Source organism: Phyllostomus hastatus, unplaced genomic scaffold (genome assembly GCF_019186645.2).
Source record: "Phyllostomus hastatus isolate PE091 unplaced genomic scaffold, TTU_PhHast_1.1 phas_scaffold_501, whole genome shotgun sequence".
NCBI lineage: Eukaryota > Metazoa > Chordata > Mammalia > Chiroptera > Phyllostomidae > Phyllostomus > Phyllostomus hastatus.
In genome coordinates this window covers 39,263,556-39,279,533 of record NW_025334033.1, presented here as the reverse complement: position 1 = coordinate 39,279,533, position 15,978 = coordinate 39,263,556, and positions in this window count along the sequence as shown.

The window sequence follows — 15,978 nt, the reverse complement described above, 5'->3', positions numbered from 1 at the left end:
GTTAACTCCCCTGAGTTCTCAAGGTCCAGGCAATGGAAACACTCACTCAGGGCACTACAGCCTATGTCCAGAATCTTCTTTGACAGTAGAAGATTGACCCAGGAGTCAGGAAACCTCTTTCCCCCTCTCCTGAGCACAATCCCTGTGATTTCCATTGCCTATATGCCTTAGGACAGTAAGCCCAAATGGACTCCCCACCCCACTCTTTCCCCAGGGAGGGAGGGAGGGCTCTGGAGAGAGGCCTAAGAGGTTCAAATCCTGGCCCTTGGTGAGCATTCTGCTGACCAGTAACACTTACTGTGAGTGACCACAGACACTATTACGTCTCCTGTCTGACTTCCAGTGTTCCTATCTATATACTATGAATATTAACAAGACCAACTTCACGGGGATATTAGGAGGACTAAATAAGACCACCCACACAGAGTGTTAGTCTAGTGCCTAGAACACAGTCAGCACTCACTAACAGCTGGCTGTTTACTAAAACAACTCCCGAGAAATCCGTCTCAGTGAAGAGTGGTGCCTCTGCTCACCAGACAGGTCTCTCTGTCCCACTCAAAGCGAGTGACATGGAGGAGGGCAAGAGAAAACTGAAACTGGACAGCAGGAAGGCAGTGAAAGTGGCCAGTCAGGAGGAGCCAATGAGTTGCCCAAAGCATGTATGAAGGGTCTCTCTGGACAGAATAGAGTATGGTGTGCATAAAACAGTTAAATGTACACTAAGATTCATAGAGTAAATCTAAGAAGAAATGTATGAAGTATATTCATAAAAATAGACCGATGTTGGAAAATATACTTAATTCAATGAAAGATTTGCATTGAAAACTCATCTTTTCCCAGGCTCATTAGTTTGGCAAGTCAAACATTGCTTAACAAATTTCAAGTGTTGCTCTCGTAGGGTGCGGAGATTAGGAGATGGCAACAACTCAATACATTAGCTGTGAGCCTGTGCCGGGTCCAGAGCTAACACATGCTAGGTGGTGAAAAGCGTTAGACTCTACAGGAGAATTCAGGAGACACTAGTGCCATGCTTGAAGTATTCCAAATGTATCTGCAAAAAGACTTATTCTTTGCTGCTTTCAGTATATTGCTCGGAGCAAGAATGATCCATTACAGGTTCACACTGCTTTTCCTTTTTGACATGCAGCCCTTCACTTGCCACAAAAAGATATTTCAAATCTTCCATAAACACAGACACTCCCCAAGCAGTATAATGATAAAGTAGCTGTTACAAAGAGCTTAGACACTAGACAGTGTTCCTACATCTCAAACTCAAGTTACTTTCTGTGGCTTAACATATTTTCAATAGCAGTTCAACCACATGCTTAACTCTAACATAGAATTCCTTTCACCAGCTATGGAAAAAAAATAATCAAAGAGACTATTGCTTCTGTGGAAGTTCTTGTACATGACTCCAGGGGAATTATCCTGTCCCTCATTCCAACATGCTTTATGAGGTTGCCCCGACCTGGCTGCACTAAACCCCCAAACGTACAACTCTGTGTGTGCCACAGTCTTGGAGGTTGGAAGAGTCCCAAGAGTCTCAGAAAGACAAGCAGAATGCTTTAAAGCCCAAAACCATTAATTATCCTGCAGAACACCTAACCAGGCAAAGCATTTCCCCTCCACGGTCTGCATGATTCCAGTTCCTTTCAAGAACCATTTCTGACAACTGTGATGGCCTTTATCCTCGAGGCCCTCTGAACATCTTCTGCCCTTCCACCTGGATCATGGAGCTTCTGACCAAGGAGAAAGCATGACAAAACACCAGCAGGCCCTGTCACAGGGAATGGCATGCATTCAGTTCCAGTTCAGCCTACTGCCGGCCCCACTGCCTGACTAAAACTTTGGGTTTAAGGCCATGGGTTTAAGAACTGGGTTTGAATTCCAACTCCACCTCTCACCAGCTCTGAGACTTTGGGCAAGTTGTTTCACTTTTTTGAGCCTAGGTTCCTTATTTATCAACTGGGGATAGGAATGCAACTACCTCTCTGAGTTTTGGGGAAAATTCAGTGAGATAATTTATGTAAAGAATTCAATAGCAGAGTAAGTAGTCAATAGCCATTGTCATAGACCACTCCTTCTCCCTCCTGACCATCCCTTCCCTCATTAAATGATGGCCGATCTCTCTCTGGCATTAGAAAACCACCCAAAGAGCCACACCAGCTACTTCGGTGACAGCCCTGAGGTGCAAACAACATGTAATATCTAATTTTGAGGAAACTAGTGCAGTTAAAGAAACCCACCTCATTCTTGTGCCAGATTATTTCCTCTTGACCCCTGAGAATTATTCCATCAGACTACTGCGCTTAGTCCCATGAAAAACCAGCAAGAAAGGCAATCAACAATTTATCTAAGATGAACAAATGATCAATAAGGACATCAAAAATTTAACTTCATTAATGATTACATTAAAATTAACCTAATGTTACCATTATTCCTAGGCAAAATGTAAACAGATTATTTTATATTTTTAATTTAATCTTTATTATATTTTTCCCATTACCATTTAGTCCCCTTATATTCCTGTGCCCCCAGCAGTCACCACACTGTTGTTCATGTCCATGAGTCCTTTTTTCTTTTTATTCAATCCCTCCTCCCCCCAACCTCCCTGTCCGCCAGCTGTCAGCCTGCTCTCCATCTATGAGCCCATCCCCATTTTCCTTGGTAGTTCAGTTTATTCATTAGATTCCACATATGAGTGAGATCATATGGTATTTGTCTTTTTCTGACTGACTTATTTCACTTAGCATAATATTCTCCATGTCCATCCATACCATTGTAAAGGGTAAAGTGTTTTCCTTTTTTACAGCCAAGTAGAATTCCACTGTGTAAATGCCCCATAGTTGTTTTATCCACTCATCTATTGATGGACACCTGGGCTGCTTCCGTATCTTGGTGACTGTAAATAATGCTGCAATGGATATAGGGGTGCTTATGTCCTTTGAATTCGTGTTTTGGGTTCCTTTGGATATATTCCCAGAAGTGGAATCACAAGGTAAAAGGCAGATCCATTTTTAATTTTTTGAGGTATCTCCATACTGCTTTCCACAGTGGCTGCACCTGTCCGCATTCCCACCAACAATATAAAAGCGTTCCACTTTTTCCACATCCTCGCCAGCACTTGCTGTTTGTTGATTTATTGATGATAGTCATTCTGACAGGCGTGAGATGATATCTCATTGTATTTTTACTTTGCATTTCTCTGATGACAAGTGATGTTGAGAATTTTTTCATATGCCTACTGGCCATCTATATGTCCTCTTTGGAGGAGTGTCTATCTAGGCCCTTTGCCCATTTTGTAATTGGGTTGCTTGTTTTTTTGGTGTTGAGATTTGTAAGTTCTTTATAAATTGTGGATATTAACCCCTTATCAGATGTATTGGCAAATATGTTTTCCTGTTCTGTGGGTTGTCTTTTTATTAGTTTGATGTGGTCCCATTTGTTTATTTTTTCTTTTATTTCCTTTGCCTGAGGAGATATATCTGATAAAATATTGCTACAAGCAATGTCTGAGATTTTGCTGCCTATGTTTTCTTCTAGGATTATTATGGTTTCAAGTCTAACATTTAAGTCTTTGGTCCATTTTGAATTTATTTTTGTGTGTGGTGTGAGAAGGTGGTCCAGTTTCATTTTCCTAGATGTATCTGTCCAATTTCCCCAACACCCTTTATTAAATAAACTATCTTTAGCCCATGTGCTTGCTTCCTCTGTCAAATATTAATTGACTATAAAGGTGTGGGTTTATTTCTGAGCTCTCTATTCTGTTCTCTTGATCTGGTGTCTGTTTTTATTCCAGTATCAGGCTGTTTTGTTTACTATGGCCTTATACTATAGTTTCATATTAGGTAGCATGATTCCTCCAACTTTGTTCTTCTTTCTCAGGATCACTGTTGCTATATGGGGCCTTTTGTGGTTCCACATAAATTTTTGAAATATTTTTTCTAGTTCTATAAAATGTCATTGGAATCTTGATAGGAATTGTGTTGAATCTATAGATTGCTCTAGATATATGGGCATTTTAATCATGTCAATTCTTCCTATTCATGAACACAGTATGTGCTTCCACTTATGTGTTTCTTCTTCAATTTCTTTCTTCAGTGTCTTACAATGTTCTGAGTACAGGTCTTTCATGTCTTTGGTTAGGTTTATTCCTAGGTATTTTATTCTTCTCCAAGCAAATGTGATTGGGATTGTTTTCTTAATTTCCCTTTCTGTTAGTTCATTATTTGCATATAAAAATGCAACTGATTTCTGGATATTAATTTTTTGTCTTGCTACTTTGCTGAATTCATTTATCAGTTCTAGTAGTTTCTTGGTGGGATCTCTGGGGTTCTCTATGTACAGTTTCATGTCATCTTCAAATAATGACAGTTTTACTTCTTCCTTCCAATTTTGATATCTTTTTTCCTTATTCTTGTCTCATTGTTGTGGCTAGGACTTCCAGTACTATGTTGAATAAGACAGGTGAAGGCAGACCTCCTTGTTACCAATCTTAAGGGTAATGCTTGTAGTTTTTTGCCCATTGAGTCTGATGGTGGCAGAGGGTTGGTCATATATGGCCTTTATTATGTTTAGGTATGTTCTCCCTAATCCCACTTCACTGAGAGTTTTTATCATAAACGGGTACTGGATTTTATCAAAGGCTTTTTCTGCCTCTATTGATATGATCATGTGGTTTTTATCCTTCATTTTATTTATGTGGTGAATTACATTTATTGATTTCTGAATGTTGCAGCAACCTTGCATTCCCAGAATAAATCCCACTTGATCATGGTGTATGATCTTTTTGATGCATTGCTGTATTTGGTTTGCTAATAGTTTGTTGAGGATTTCAGCATCTATGTTCATCAGAGACATTGGGCTATACTTTTCTTTCTTTGTAGTATCTTTATCTGGTTTTGGAATTAAGATAATACTGGCCTTATAAATTAGTTTGGGAGCCTTCCCTCTTTTTTGAATTTTATGAAATACTTTGAGAAGAAGAGGTGTTAGTTCTTCCTGGAATGTTTGGTAACATTCACCTCTGAAGCCATCCAGTCCCAGGCTTTTGTTTGTTGAGTTTTTTGATTACTGCTTCAATTTCACTAGGTATAATTGTGCTTATTCTGATTCTCTGATTCTTCCTGACTTAGTCTGGGAAGATTGTATGTTTCTAGTAATTAATCCATTTCATTCAGGTGGTCCAGTTTGTGGCATATAGTTGTTCGCAATATTTTCTTACAATCCTTTGCATTTCGTTTGTGTCAGTTGTTATTTCTCCTTTATTTCTGATTTTATTTATTTGTCATCAGAATGAGCATGACATATGCTGATGAGAATGAAAATATCTGGAGAGTATTTTCTTAATATGTACAAAGACCACCCCCTGCCAAATTTATATCTTTTGACTCAAAATTCAGTATCTGGAAATTTTCCTAAGGAAATACTCAGAAATGTAAATATTTCTTATGTACATAAGAATGTTCAGGCTGTATTATTTTAGCAGGAAAAAATAAAAAAATAAGTAAAAATAGCATAAATATCCAATAATAAGGAATTGCTTAAACAAATTATGATAATGCAATACAATAAAATACCTTGCACTCATTAAAAATCATATTTTCAATGACATGGAAAAGCACTTGCAATATGTTATCTTTAAAAATTGTGTGTAAAACTTCTTAAAATGTGAAGAAAATTATTAAAAGGAAATATGGTAAAATGTCTTAACAGTAAATATTTGTAATGACGGAAGTAGAATCATGTCTATTTTCTTTTTGTGCTTATTTCCTATATGATTTTTTATTCCAAATTTTCTGTAATAGACATAAATGCCTCTTATGATCAGATTGTGTGTGTGTGTGTGTGTCCCAGTTTCTCACAGACACACTTTCCATGGATTTATTTACCTTTCAATGTAACCTTCTAAAGCAACAAATCCCCAGCCCCAGAGAATAACCCTATGCTAAAGCTTCTAATACAAAAGCTACTCTGGCAGAAAGAAGAGACACAGGATAGTGAGTCTCATTGTTCTTCACACCTCCCTGCTCAAATCGCAGTAGGTGGAAGGGGAGCCTTACAGGTGGCCTTAGGTGCAAAGGCTGATGAGAAAGTGACAAAGTAGCAGACAGGCCAAGTAGGCACAACCATCTCCTGAGACCAGGTTCTGTCAGCAGGCAGTCACTGAGCCGGCTGAAATAACAATGATTTATCTCTGTACAATTGTAAGCTGCAGCTACGCAATTGATCCACATTTGCTATGAAGATAGTGGAGTCCAGAGCCTGAGAATATTTTCAAGCTAAACTTTCTCAGGGATGACCCGATCTAAGAAGAAAAGGCATGGCAGAACAAGCACGGTCCTTCCTAGTCATCCTTCAATTCACTGTCTAGGCCTGGCCCAGGGTGTGAAGGACAAAGGCAGATATATATTGTGCTGGACTTCATCGTTTCTGAAGCACATTCTACCAGCTTTGCAAAATCGTAGTATTGCTAATTGCTATTATTTAGCACTCATAGAAGTATTCTACTGTTCTGGGGTAACTTGCTAACAATAATTAGTAATTTTTCACATCACTCTGAAGGAGGCCAGCATTATTAGCATCGTTATCCTCTGAAATACTCAAGAATATTATGAAAGCTGATGTCACAGCAGTCACTGGCAAAGCCAAGTTTAAACTTATTTTCTGGCTCCTTGATTAATTGTTAGAAGTTTCATAGGATATAAAATTTTCCTTTCAGAAGGGAAAAATGCATATTTTATATGTAAGTTAAGTTGGTTGTGATTTGCTTTCATCTCTAATAAAAATGACTGTGTATTCTCTTACTTAGGGAATACGATCACACTGTCTTAGTCACAACAAATGTCCTCCTTCTCTTCCTTCCCTAACAAGGGCTTGGCCTCTGAATTTTAGTTTCTTCAAATCATTTTGTTTATGGCTTCGCTGGCTTTTGTGATAGTCATCTATTGCTGTATAACAAAGTACCCTCAAAAGTTAGCAGCTTAAGACAACAAGCATTTATTATCTCACACAGTTTCCAAGAGTCAGGAATGTGGGGGGGGGGGGCAGTGTGGTTCAGCTGAGGAGCTGCAGCCAAGCTCTCAGCAGAGGCTGTGGTCATCGATGACCTGATAGCCTGAGGAGTGCTGGGCATGTCTGCAGGAAGCCTCAGTTCCTTGCAGACTTTCGGCTAAAGGTCTCAATCCTTGCCCTGTGCACCTCTTCATTGGGGTGCTCTCAACATGGGAGTTGGTTTCACCCAGAGTGAAAGACCAAAGAGAGAGCAAAAGTGTAGGGCAGCAACCGAAAGGGAAGTCACATAGTCCGTAATAGCCTTTTCTTGAAAAGTGACATCCCATTATATCTACCAACTAACTCCAATAAAATATGGAAGGAACTTTGTAGGGGAAAGAATATTAAATGACAAGAATTGTTGGTGGCCACACTGGAGGCTGCCTACCACAGCTGTTAAAGAAAGTGGGATTTGTTTCTTTGTCTATCCAATGATTCCTTCTTGCTTCAGTGCCATTAAGGTCTTTCATATTCTTCTACATCTTAACCAGCAGCACGATGATATCCAAGGAAAAGCATTTAAAATACAATCCTCCAAGATAACTGTCTTAACATAAAATTTTTTAATTCAAATAAGCTTTTGATCCTTCATAGCAGCTTTACTGGCCAAAAGACAGTGAATTATTCATGCTGACATCATTAGAATTCTTGGTATATTTCTTCTTGAATTGCATGTCCAAGGGATAAGAATAACATTTTTCCCAATAGCAAAAGTCATTTGAAATACAGAATGGCAATGGAATATAGCAAATAAGATTCATACCCATAGTCACACTGGCCTGTGTGCAAATCCTAATTCTGCCCCTCACTTGCTATTTAACTTTAGACAAACTGAGCATCACAGTGTCAGCTTCCTCATCCGTAAAATGGGCACATAAACAATAGCAACTTGTGAGCTTTTGCTGCATGAAAATCAGGAAAGGGCTTATAGCCAGAGCAATCACTGTCAATAATGACAGTTTTGTGTTTCTGCACTGTACCCACATCGGGCAAAGGGCTTTTAGACAATTTTTCCAACCTCATTCCCTCTTTCCTCTCCTTTTACTTTAAGGAAGCTATTTAGATCTTTTTGCCTTGTATAGAAGGCAGATGTTTCCTAAGAAATTTTTAATTGTTAAAGTCTGTGAGCAGCAAGGGAAAGTAGTAAAAAGGTGTTTCATTTAATTTAAAAAACTAATTTCAAGAATCTGTCAGACAGAATCAGGCATTTGGAAGCTAGACTGTTGTGAACTTTGAGGGCTGTTCCCCCAGTTCTCCCCTACTCCGTGCCCCTCTCCCCAAGTGAGCAAATGCCTCCCCTGAACTGAGGTGCCAGCTTTCGTGTGCAGAGCTAGGACAGGGAGGTCCCAAGGGAGGGGAGGTGGCTGGAGTGTAATCAGAGACATCTGCTTGTTCCCAACTGCACTGACTGTCTGCTTGAGGCTGGAGCAAGGTCATTATTCTCCACTTGTGATGCACGAGGGCATGGCAGGCCCAGCTGCCTGTGCACGTCCCATTAGTATTCTGTATGTTCCATCCGCTAAAATCTGCCATTTCATTTAGAATGTTCTGACTGCATTTTTTTTTCATATCCCCCACCTCCTCAGAGAAATGGACACCACAGTTAGTGACCTGACAGGCAGCCAAGCGCCCAGTGATACATTTGTCGTCAGACTAAAGGGGAAAGTTACTGAAACACTTGGCTGTCAACCATCAATTTGGTCAGAATCATTTAAGTTATAAAAGTGCTTTTACATGCAAGAGCTGAAAGTAAATAAATAAATCAAGGAAGAATTGTGGAGAGAGAAATAAACAAGTTTAAAAAGCTAGAATTGACTAAAAAGACTCTCTTTCTTCTGTAATTATGTCTGGATAAAAGTAAATGAATGCAGACATTTTTTTTCAGGCTACAAAATCATTTTTTGACCATTGAAATTAATTTCTGCTCAAGGCATATTCAACATCACATACTTTGCAAGCCCCAGAAATTACACACTTTAAAGTACATACCTTTAAAGAAATAATTAATATTTATATTCATTAGACTTTTCTCAATATTTCTGAGATGCGATGGGCCAGAATACATCTGAATTGCTACCTCACAAGAGAAAGAAATGAGGAACATTGTTTTATGGGGTGTGATAGGGATGTATAACTTGTACTCCTATCAGGAGAGCTACTAAAAAATGGAAATTTATGATTTTTGCCCTCCAGAAAAACCTCATTAAGCTCCTTGAAGAAATGAAAACCTCGTGAGCAGTAATCAAAGCCTACGGAGCCTCCTGAGTGGTTAACAGAGCCCACTTCATCAGACAATTCCACTGGGGATAGAGTTGCCCAAGGACATGCTTCTTACGGAATGTATTATGAATTGAAATTCAGCTGCAGAAAGTGACTGAGCTAGAAAGGCTGAAGAATAGAATGTATCTGTGAGAGTCTTTCCTGAGAACATGTTGGCCTTTCTTCATTGTCAAATTCTTAAGAACCATAAGCAAACAAGAGGCAGACTGATGTGTCCCATGCAGGGTAAATGCATGGGTGGAACACTGCAGACAGACAGGCGGTGGGAGGCCCCACTACTGGAGGCCCGAGGGGTGTATACTAACTATGGCTCCTCAACACAAGTCAATGCGACTGAGAACCACAGTCTATGCGACACGACGCTTGTACTTAGCAATGCTGTGAGAACCACAGCTCTATGCATGCGACGGCTTGTACTGAGCATGCTTTCCCTCTTTCCTCTAAGGCTCACAACACATCAGCCCAGATGTCATTAGCCTGAGGAAGGAACATCCAGCAGAAAAGGTACTAAAAGTACTTTGATTTTCAAAGCATCCTGTGAGACCATGCATTAGTTTCCTAAGGCTGCTGTCACAGAGTACCATGAACCAGATGGTTTAAAAAAATAAAAAATTGTCTCCATTCTAGAGGCTAGAACTCTGAACTCAAGGTGTTGGCAAGGCCATCCTCCCTCTGAAATCTCTAAGGGAGAATCCTTCCTGGCCTCTTATAGCTTCCAGCACTTGGCTGGCAACTCTTGGTGTTCCTTGGCTTGGAGATACATCACTCTACCCTCTGCCTCCATGATTACATGGCTTTCTTCTCTATATGTGTCTGCGTCTAACAGGGTGTTTGCTTTTCTTATAAGGACACCAAGCACATTGGATTAGGGCCCAACATAATGACATTTTTACTCGATCACATCTATTAAGAACCAATTTCCAAATAAAGTCCCAGTCACAGGTACCAGTGGTTAGGACTTCAACATATGTTTTGGGAGGTATTCTTCAACCCACAACAGATCCCTTTGGTTGAAGAACACAGAAACAACTTATCTATATGAATAGGATGCAAACGATGAGAAGGTTGGTTGCAGAAGTCAAAGGAAGAGGTTGATAAAAGAGTATGGTCAACAGTAGTGGCTGAATGCAGTCAAGACAATACATAAAATAAAGACTGGATTTAACAGAAGGAAGGTTTGTGTGTGTAGAGTGGTGAGGACTAAGACCTGAATAGCAGAGGGAGCAGCAAATATGGCCATGAACACCATGCATACAAGCAAGTCTCTCAAGACATTTAGCTGTGCAGACATAAGAGACAAGGCAGCTATTGGAAATAACACTGATTCTAACCAGGCCTTTTATGTTGAGAATTTGTAAGCATCTAACATTTACTGGTGCTCCTTAGTGGAATGGCCACTGGTTCATGTAACTGCCACGGAGGAGAACACTGAACACCAGCACCTCCAAGTTGGTGTCAAAAGTATCTGAGAGCATGTTGCTCATCATGGGATGAACAAGGTGTGTGAAGAGGTGATTTGCACTGGGTGGAGCTTATTAAGCAAACACGCTGCACTGAGGATAGTGTCATGAAAACTGACTCCTGGCAGCTGGGTTTGGCTCAGCCCAGGATACCTGCTACATCAAGGGCCCAACAAATTCTCCTGTGATTTTCAAGTCACTTGTTTCTCTCTTTCATTTACCACCTGTATCAGTCAGGGTTCTTTAGAGAAACAATGATTAGGATTATATGACTAGGTCTGTCCACAAAGTATTCAGCCATGTATACTATTCAGCTATGATAGAGACATTTATTGTAGAAGATACAAGATACAAGAAATGTTGTACATAGCACAATGACATCTCAGTCCCCTTCAAAGTAGATATGTTGAGACTTCACACAGTTCTCCCAGTGCCATCAGCTGCCCTGTTCATATTTTCCTGAATCTTATCAATGGTCTGAAATCTCTTCCCTTACAAAGGTGACTTTAGTTTTGGGAAAAGCCAGAGGTTCCAGGGTGCCAAATCTGGGCTGTAGGGGGCCTGAGTCACCTGGGTGACTGACATTTCACCAAAAACTCTGCATGAGACATGATGCATGAGCAGGTGTGTTGTTGTGATCAAGCTATCAATCACCAGTTGCCCATAGCTGTGGCCTTCTGAATCATCTGAATTTTTTTCCACAGAGGAATGTTCAATCTTAACACAAAATTTGATGCAGATTCATTGCTTTACTTGCTCAGTCATTTTGAATGTGATGACCACACAGTACATATGCTCACTCAACAGCATCTACTGCCCCCACTGACTAGTACAGTGAAGTCGTCATTGTTCACGTATGCACATTCCAGTCCACTCTCCCTGGCTGCCAGGTTACATCAATGTCATGCAAACCACTTCATTATATTAGCAAGGGTTAGACTTTTGCCAGACAGACCTCACATACATATATATGGGGTGGGCAAAAATAGGTTTACAGTTGTGAGTCTGTGAAACACAGTTTATTCTTGTATTATTATTTACTAATTATCATACTATTTATTTGTATTACAACTATAAACCTACTTTTGTCCACCCTCTATACATATACAAAAGTGATTTATTTTAAGGAATTGGCTCACAAAATTATAGGGGCCAGCCAGTCCAAAATGTGTAGAGCAAGCCAGAAGGTTGGCAACTCAGGCAAAGAGCTGATGCTGCAGCCTTGAGACAGACTTTCTTCTTTAAGAAACCTCAGTTTTTGCTCTTAAAGCCTTCTACTGGTTAGATGAGACCCCCACCCCACATTATTGAGAGTAATCTTCTTTACTTAAAGTCAACTGATTATAGATGTTAAACTCATCAACAAATACCTTCCCAGCAACATCTAGATTCAAGTTTCACTAAATAACTAGGGACTACGGCTTAGCCAAGTTGATACCTGAAGCCAACACTTCCTCCTCCTCAAAAGTACCTCCGAGAGGCCAGAGCTTCTGAAAAGGTGTACCCATTCTGGCCAGAACAATTAGGTAAACATCTACTCTACAGGCATAGGCTTGGACTGAGGCATCTACAGAATACTTCTTTTTATAGTAAAATCTGTATGGTGATGTAGGTAGTACCCACAAATAAAACAATTTAAAGCAAACAGTTCACAGACTTATACATGTTACATTCTTTCTAAAAGCAAAATTTGAACTATGAATATGCTATGCTCATTCCTGGTATAAAGACATGAGAATTCAGTCTGTGGCAAATAGCTTGTTATCTCATAAACATACCACCGATTGCGATCTGGAGGTGTCATTAACCTCCTTTCTCCTTAGAGGAGAATTTAATACAAGGCAGCTCTGTCTCTCTTACCACCCAATGGAGCATTTAATTATCAAAGGATCAGAAGCATCTCGCTAGAATGTTGCTGTGCTGTGCGGACTCATGGGGAATTGTGAAAGGACAAGTGCAATTTCCGGAAACAAAAGGTTGGCAATAACAACCACAAGAAAATTAGAGCACAGAAGATGACGGCTCCAGAATCACAACATCTCTATTCCTGTATCTCTATCATAGAACACTCTCTTTCAATAACCTAAAAATGGAAAAGCATCTAGACAAAGTAGTAGTATTTTTTATACACATACTGAGCATTTGAAAATATCACCAAAGGTGCTTACTTGAGAATGTCATATACTGATATAAGCATTTAATATTTAAGTTCCAGTCATGTATCAAAAAACAAACAAACTATATAGTGGGTGAAATGCACACAAAAGGGAGCTTCTCCAAACTCCTGTAATTAAATGATGTTTAAGATTCCTCCTTCCCTAATCATATTCCTTCCACTCAGAGATGATTTCATTATAGCTCTTCTAGAGATTTACTAAAAAATGAAAATGACATAATATGCTAGCAGAAAGATAGGGAGCTCACTGTTGAATATACAAAGGTGCCATTTATAACTCTCCTTCCAAGACAAACCAGCTTCACCTTCATCCAAAACCTGGATGCCTCTGTGCAGTGGCTGAAACAATGCAGCCAGACAGTTAACCTGAGGAGTGGGCAAGAAATCCGGTGCCGCCTTTCCTGTTTGTATTCCCCACCTTCAACCGGCACATCTGATTAGAAGATGTCACTCAATGACATTTCAATTCTTCTGCCAGCTGCGTTCATTATAAACTTTCAGAAATGATCTGGGAAAGATAATTTATTAAATAGATGTTGAATTTACCATTAGAAATTGACAAGTATCCAGCAGCACATTTTATTCTTGCTCAGAGATGATTTATTCCAAGACACTGTGGTTTTGATAAGTGAACTGTGTTTGGGTCTTTCGTGTCTCATGCAGAGTATAGTAATTCCCTCCTGCAGTGATTTAAATGCTTTTATTGCTAGGTTCTATCAAGAAAAAAATGTGGGTTATATTAGTAAAGGGGATTATTTTTTATTACATAAATATTTTATGATATCTATTTTCCATTTCTTGCCCTGACACTTTATTACCACCGACTCTTATTAATTCCATGCTTGATCTAAATTAAATGCGAGATTTGGATGTGTGTGGTTGCAAGGCCCTGAGGGCATAGAATCTTTTCTCTAAGACTACAATTACTTAACTTCTCCTAGGATTCATTTGCCTAACCACAGTCCCTGAGCTGTCCAAGAAAGAGATAATTTGGAACATAGCAGCAGGCTTCAGATGTGATAACTCACAACCTCCTATTTACACAGTTTGTGGGAAATCAAAGACAGAGTTCACAAGGAGACGTTTCATAAGGGCCTCAGAAATAGAATACAGTCAAATTCTCCATTGTTCAGAGGCTGGTGCTCTTGTCTGGGGACTTCATTACTTGCTGGCACCTCTGTGTGAGTCTAGATAGGGTTTGGGAGCGTGGGGACACTCACCCACACCGTGGTTACCCCTTGTTAGCGACTCGAGGAAATGTGGTCATGGCAGCGGAAACAAAAGTAGCCCCTCTGGGACGCGGCAGGCTCTGCCCGGCTCAGGCACCATCACAAAATTGATCAGACTGTCGCAAAGTTTCCAAGTTTCTCCTATAAGAAAATATAAACCAAGGTAGAAATGCTTACACGAACAGAACAATGAAGGTGACAGATGCACATAGGAAATGACCCTGGAAAGACAGGCTAGATCTGATGTCAAAAGCACTTAGGAAGCTAAAGAAATGGATGTCTTCTGTAGGCCAGTCTCTTAAGTGGTTTACACACCCCCTTTTAAAGGAAACAATCACTTCAGACACCCAGTGTTAAATCACTGGATATAGGCACACACACATATGTAGACACATATGCACATGCATACACAAATACACACATATTTTCCACATGTGTGTATGTGCATTTATATGTATTTTTTTTAAAGATTTTTAAAAATTTATTCTTAGAGAGAAGGGAAAGGAGGGAGAAAGAAAGGGAGAGAAACATCAATGTGTGGTTGCCTCTCATGTGTCCCCTACTGGGGACCTGGCTTGTAGCCCAGGCATGTGCCCTGGACTGGGAATCGAACCTGTGACCCTTTGGTTCACAGGCCCATGCTCAATCCACTGAGCTACACCAGCTAGGGCTATACTTATATGTATTTCTATCTTCCATTTGTGTTATGTGTCCTTTGTGATTGGCTGAAGCTCTTGGTTCTGTACAATTTCCATTCTTGTGTCCAGGCTGAAGGAGCAGCTCCTTTCTGGGATATTGCTGGGCTCATGCCAGTAAGAAAGAAGGAAGAGAGTCCAGCGTGCAGTGGCTCTGAAAGCTTCCCCTTGAGAAAACCCCACATTACATCCACTCACAGTTTATTTGGCAAACCCAGTGGCACAGCCAAAGTTCAAGTCAAGAGGGTAGGAAGTATAATTTTCACACAAGAAGGGCAACCAGTAGGAAGAGACTGGAAATACTTTTGAAAAACAAGAGTAGGTATATGTGAAACAGAAAACTAGGCTTACCCTCTTTTTGCTTATAGATTTCATGTGAATCTAAAGCCATAATAGTTAATTCCAAAAGAAATACATAAAACCAATAAAGTCCAAATTAATATTCATTTCTTGTGTTAAATGTTTTACTAAAACGAAAATACCACCTGCTATAAGAAAATTGTTACAAAGAGCTAAGGCTCTCTTTGGTCTGGCTTTGTTGTTGCTGCTGCTGTTCTTGGCTCAGTCGGCTGTGCCCGGTCTACAATGTACATGGTCCCCAGACTCTGTGACAGCAAACCGTCTAAAGGCCTTTACTGTCTGAGAGGCTGGCCTTCACACACATCAAACTCATCATTGCAAATTAAGACCTCTTCTGTTCCTTTTTCATTAACTCATGACATTTTAAGTCCTGTAACTTGGTGCCAACAAGATCTAAAGGTATCTGTGACGTACTGAGTGAAATTTTATGAGTGGAATAGGACAGTCATTTAGAAGATCCAGAATATAATTATTTGTTAAAGATTTTTTTCCCATTGGTATTAAAACACAAAATACAAAGAAACTCCTAGGCAATGTAAGCATGACATCCTTTTTCCCTCAAGAACGTCACTCCAGGGGTCTGAGGACACTGTTGCAGGTGAAAGGGGCTACTGAAGAATTTAATGTCACAGACTTTTTCTTAATCCCCATCAAAGGACATGCTTATTGGTTTTAGAGATAAGGAAAGGGAGGAAAAGAGGGAGTGAGAGAAACATTGATACAAG